The sequence below is a fragment of the Mycteria americana genome, chromosome 12 (assembly GCF_035582795.1).
Source record: "Mycteria americana isolate JAX WOST 10 ecotype Jacksonville Zoo and Gardens chromosome 12, USCA_MyAme_1.0, whole genome shotgun sequence".
NCBI lineage: Eukaryota > Metazoa > Chordata > Aves > Ciconiiformes > Ciconiidae > Mycteria > Mycteria americana.
In genome coordinates this window covers 6,772,592-6,778,716 of record NC_134376.1, presented here as the reverse complement: position 1 = coordinate 6,778,716, position 6,125 = coordinate 6,772,592, and positions in this window count along the sequence as shown.

Genomic DNA, 6,125 nt, shown 5'->3' with positions numbered 1-6,125 from the left:
TGGCCCAAATAGTCGCTCAGCACAGAAATCCAACTTGTGGGATAGACACCAAACACTGTGGTACGTATAGACACATCCAAATTGGATAAACACACATGGCATTTGGTGTTTTAAAGACTTCTAGAAGCCTTTCTACAGCCTAACTCCTTCCTTGCTCTCATACCCAGCATCTTGTTTGAACGGCATGCAGCCCGGCAGACATGCCAGAGGGACCAAAAGGTCCAGGACTGTCGGAAGTTAAACGGGACCACTTCCCCTCCAAAATCCTGGGCAAAATGAAAGCTATAGGGAAATTAAGACATTTTTTCTGGCTGGCAGGGAAAGGACAGCTCTTTGTTCCTGATTTACACCGTCTGAAACAATTAACTTATGAAAGCCGAGATACCATTCCCCTTGGCATCCAGTGTTTATTATGCTTCAGACCATTTCAAATGAGCACTTGAAAAGGAGAGGGAGCCTCTCTGCCTCCTGATCACTTGAGGGAGGGAGGAAGTTGTCCTAAATGCAACAACAGACTGTCCCTTCTTAATGCCACTTCAAAGCTCCTCGGACGGGAAAATTGATAATTGTGTCAAGTATAGTTTTTCTAAACTTCATCATTTAGCGCTGAAAACTGGGCTATTGAATTCATATAGTTCTTTGATCAAGACCAGTTAATTAAGTTATTCCCTTGATATGACTCTTATCACTTTAGTGCCAGACCTACATCACACTTACGCAATTCACATACTGGCTTTGATATGCATCGTATAAGCTTCCCAGACCATAATCACTGGGTTTCTATAGATTTGCTGCTACCTTACCTGTTTCACCAATAGGATGGGCTATAGGTCAGCTATTAAAAGAGCGATTGTGCAGCCCAGAAGGCTCCTGGGCAAACTGTAACAAGAGAAGTTACACATGGACCGAAACTAGACCAGTGATTCCTTCCAGAGCTTGTCATTTCCAGTTACGAACTCACAATGCTGCCCCGTCACCTTTTTGAAATATATCCAGCAATATCGATAGAAAGTACGCAGCTAAGTATTTATTTTACCCTCATCAGCAAGACAATTGAACTTGGTCTATCCTTTTGCTATTCTATTGCAATATCACACAGTAAGAAAAGACGGTAAAATTTAGTGTGAATTCTGAAACACGGCGAACCCTTCACTGCACTAAGTCACAGGCAGGTGACTGTTTAAGCAGGTTTTCCCTGCTTTCTCCCATCCACTCCCCTCCCACACCCCCTAGATCATCTCTGCCCTGGCCACCTCTCACAGAGGCTGTCCCACGGCCTCTCCTCACCACAGCAAATGATTTCTCTACCCCGTGCAGCTTTTGGTGACTCCTGTCATTCCTTCCCACCTGATACCTCCTGATCCTTCATCTTCACAGTCCTCCTCCAGCCGCCCTCTGTTTCTGAACAACCATCCAGGGGCTCATTCAGCAAATCCTCCTCCTCCACACTTCTGCTTTCCACAGGAGAATGACAAGCTCCAATTTAGGTCTCCACAGTTTTTCTTGGGCTTATCCCCTTAAACCGGATTAGCTAACGTCTTAATGCCAGTGACACCAGTCACAGCTCACCATCTGATCCTGCCTTTCAGGATTTGCTGCATCTATGCACTTTCCATTGCTAAACTAGATCCTGTGATCTTTTCTTCCGAGTCCTCCAACTTCCCATCACCATCACCCTGCCACCCTGGACTGCTAGTTATTCTCTTCATATCCAGGAGATGCCCAGATCTCCTCCTCCTTTCCTCACCTGACACCTCCAGGGTCTGAACTCTTCCAGCTCCCCGAGAGCCTTTGTGCTTTCCCTGCTTTGATACCTTCAAGTTTCTCTTCCAGACCATCTCCCTCACTTTGAGATACAGCCCCCCTGGAAAACTCATAACACCCCTTCCTTGGGCCTCTTTTTTCTTCAGCATCAGATACAAAATCTTGAGGCAAACAATTCAAGGCCTCGTTTCCAATCATCTGACCCATTCCCATATTGAACCTGCCTGTGGTCTCCACCCCACCAGTTCAGCAAGGCCCAGCCCCAACACCTCTGTCCTCTGGACTTTGTCCACTCTTCCCATCTCAGAGCTTTCTTCCCCACCACCTTTTACACACAAGCCAGCCCACATCACAACTCCTCTTGCATCTTTTAAACAACCTTTACAGGCCCACATCCTTCCCAAGCCTGCTGTTCATGCACTCCTTCATTCTCCATCCATCTCCATCACAAGGTGGAGATGTGGCTGCTATAGCACTCTCCATTAATCAGCGCCCAGCAGTTGCATCAGGAAGTCGTTTTCCTCCCACCTCCATCCCTTTGCCCAAAACCAGCTCATAAACACCTTGGGGGCAAACCAAGGACTTCATCAAACTGTCTGTCCTGATCACCTCTATGTTCCTGACTTTTAGCTGGTCCCCTGCTCTCCAGGTGGAGGTGAGGGACTCTGCTTAGCCCAGGAAAACAAGTATTGCAGGGCAAGGACCAGCCTGCAGCTCCCGAGGAAGTTCTGTGCCTGGCACCCACTCGCAACCAAGGGGAAGAGAGGGAGTGAACTGCAACTTTCCGTCACGGTCCATGGTCCTTCCTTGCTGGGATGTGATGGAGGAACCATTGAGAGCAGCGTGGAGGAAAGGCAGGCATCGGTGGGCTCCGGCTCTTGGCCTGCTCACTCTCATCACGCCTCTGGGTGCTCCCCAGCATCCCCACCACGGCTCGCTCTGGTCCCCAGCTCATTGCATGATGAAAAAAAAAACAAAAACCACATTCTTTTTATCGATCAGGCTGTCCCTCCCCATACATGTTCCCTTTGTCCCCCCCTAAAATAAAACCCCAACTGAGAAGAGTCACCAGCTGGAGTTTAATTTCAGACTCCAAGGCGTATCTGGAGCCAATTTGCAATGCGCTTACTCCGAAAATTGCCCTCCCCTGTGACGCTTGACAGCTCCAGACCACAGTCCTGCTCTCAGCTCCGAAGGAAAAATGTTTTAATTTGTCACAAACCAATTATAGCGTCTCATCTATCCCTGAATTACTCATCTTGGCTACAGTCTAGGACAAAGGGCCCCTCTGAGAGGAGATTAGACATGGATATTAACAAGAGAAAAAGTGTCCACTGTCTCACCTTGCTGGGGACGCAGCTTCCAACGAGACAGGAAAAGGAAACCCCTCCTGACTGACAGCCGGAGGGAGGGCTCCCATCCCACAGCAAATCCCTCGTTTCACGCGGAAGAATAGTCACGACAAACTCTGTATTCAAATAATATTCATGCATGGCAGATAACAGAGTCACGGCTCGCAGAGCTGCAACATGAATATAAATAACCTTCGCTCCTTTGGTTGCTACCGCAGACGCACTGCCACTGTGCCGGAGCCTGGGTGAAGGGGCTGCCAGTGCGGTGCATGGGGTGGGGAGGGGTGTGGGTGCTCCAACGGGTGCAACTGCCTCGTCCCAGCTCCGTGTGCCACCCCTCTAATGAAGCCCCTTTCCCTCGAGCCCTGCACTAGGCTGGAATGCCCTCCCATGGATTCCCCGCAAAGAGGTCCTCTCCGGCCACCTCCTCCCACCCCAGCTGCCAGGCATATTTGCTGCTCTCACAGGGTGCACCAGCATCCCTCTGAGTTCGTGCTTTGGACCAAACCTAGTTTCCCAGGCCCCGAGTCCCTCCATATCAGTGCTCCTTCCTTCCCTTCCCTTCCCAACCCTGCGCTGGCCTCAGGCATTACCCTTCACCCCAACAGCCAAGGGTGTCACCTTCCATGCTGAGACACAGCCTTGAGGATGCTTTGGGTCTGTCCTGTCTCCTGTACTCCTGAATCAGGTACCGATTCATCCAGCTGGAAACGGGAGGTGAATACTCAAAAGCAGCATCCAAAGCTCTCATAGGCAAGAGGCACTTTGCATTTACAGTCCCAGCCGCGCGAGCCCCAGCCACTTAGCTCAGCAGTAGGGACAAAAAGCTGCAGGCAGAGCTGGCCTCTCAGTCAGCTGGCTAAACTGGATGGGTTGCTGCTCCTCCTCAAGTTGACTCGAGGCATCCGAGGGCAGCCACGACGCTCCCTTCCTCCCCGTGCCTACTGCAGATCAGCTTCTTCCTTGGATGAAGAGGGAGACGATGAAAGCCAATTTCCCTTTGTGCTCATGGCGAATAATTTGGAGAATTCCCCTTGTTTACTCAGAACTGTTAATGATGCGTCAGAAATTACCTCTGAGATTGTAATTAAAGAAAATGGCAGAAGAGAGAGACATACACACACACATACACACACTGCCTAATCACAGCTTCATCTACAAGTCTTGAAGTGCTGGAGCAGACAGCAGCCTCCCCGTCGCCCCAAGCCTGCAGAAGGAGCCCCAACAGCCTCCTAAACAGCAGAGGCTCAGGGGTGCAGCCCCCAGGCCCCGTACAGCCCCCCATGCTCCTTGTCGGCTACAAAGGAAACAGCGGCAGCACTCCGGGTATCCAGGAGCTGGCGAGGCCACAAACCCGACCGGAGGCCATCAGGAAATGAGCGGGAAGCTCAGCCCCCTTAAAATCATTTTGGAAGTGGAGCAGCTGAGCTAGAAGAGTAATTAAGCTCTCAGTCATCACCAAAATGCAGACACCCACATGCACACAGCAACGTATCAGTCAACCCCCTGCTAGCCTGACCTCAGGGCTCGGTGTCTGATGGGGCTGGAGCAGAGCACAAACATTCCTTTCCCACGGAGAACGGAGAGGAATTTGATTCCTGTTGGGTTACAGGAGGGTGCCTAGATTGCCTAATTACTCAGGGGTGACTGCTATGGAGAGGCAGCGGAGAGCTGGTTTCCCAATGCCTCCCTCCCTGCTCAGTCCCAAGGCCAAATCCTCCTGCTTTGCCTCCTGGAGCACTTCCACGGGGTGAGCAAAGCTGCTTGCGCAGGGAGAGCAAACGGGGGTCAGGCGGGGGAATCGGCTCAGCCGAAAGCAGCCAGCTGGAAAAAAGCCATTCCCTTTCTCCACCTTAGCCAATGGCTTAGTTCGTCTAGGGCTCAGTTTCAAGCCTTGGATTAGGAGAGTGGTGGAAATGCAAATCCTGCAAGTCCCAAATTCAAGGCAGAGGAAGGAGGAACAAGCTGGGCTGTCCTCGCATTCACAACCAGCGGCTGTCTGGGTGTGCAGGAGCTGTGGGGCTGGGCAGGCTGTATGGGGCTTGGTACCGGTAGACCCTGGCCACGACCAGATAGTGCTCCATCAGTGCAGACAAGAGTTTGGGTCTCTGGGCAGGATCCATTTGGATCACTACTCCACTATTTATCCGCTCATCTATGGTGAGGAAATAGTTGAGGTCAGTCTTGGAGTCAGCCTCACACCAGCCCGTAACCTCCCGTTCCCGGTGCAGCAAGGAAGGCTGGGGGCCCTGACTGTCTCCACTCCTGTTCTCAGTATTTTTTCTATCAGGAGACCACTTAAACCTTTTAAATCCACACAGTGTTTCCAGGTGAGTCTTACATCCCCTAAACCACGGTTACCATCTCCAACAGACTTCAGATGGGAGAAGCAGCAGCGTTTTCCCTTCAAAACCTCTTCTTGAAGGCAAGTAAGCACGTAGCTAGCAGGTGTAATGAGTGCCCGCTTTCTGACAGCAGCTGGCCTTCTCACGAAAGCAAACCCTACAGCAGGTCAAACCACATGCTCATTGCCACTGCAGGGCTGCGGGGGTTGTAGTTTAAGCACCTTGTGACCACGCTCCTGCATAGACCCACCTCCTGCCTGCCTTCAAGATGGGCGAAGGTTAAACTGCCCTGTGTCTCCTGGAGAGGGAAGGATTGGATGGGTTTGGATGATGCTGCCACCCCCAAATCCATACAGACTAAACTTCTCAAGGTTGGAGAATCTGAGCCTGAAAAGATGAAAGCCTAGCAATAATGACGGCTTGGGATAGCTGTAGGAGGAGGACCCACTCATTAGGAAGGGTATTTCCTTCAGCAGAGGTGGTTTCAGCTCCCTCCCTCTCAGCTGGCAGCCCACGCAGGCAGGTTTAATTCTGGGGATTTGCTGCTAATGCCCAGGTCTGGCAGAGGGGCCCCTCCTCCCTCCTCTCATCTCTACAGCCCCGGGAAAGGAATTGCTTCCCAACAACCAGACCAGGATGGCAAGGCACAGCACGCCAGCACCCC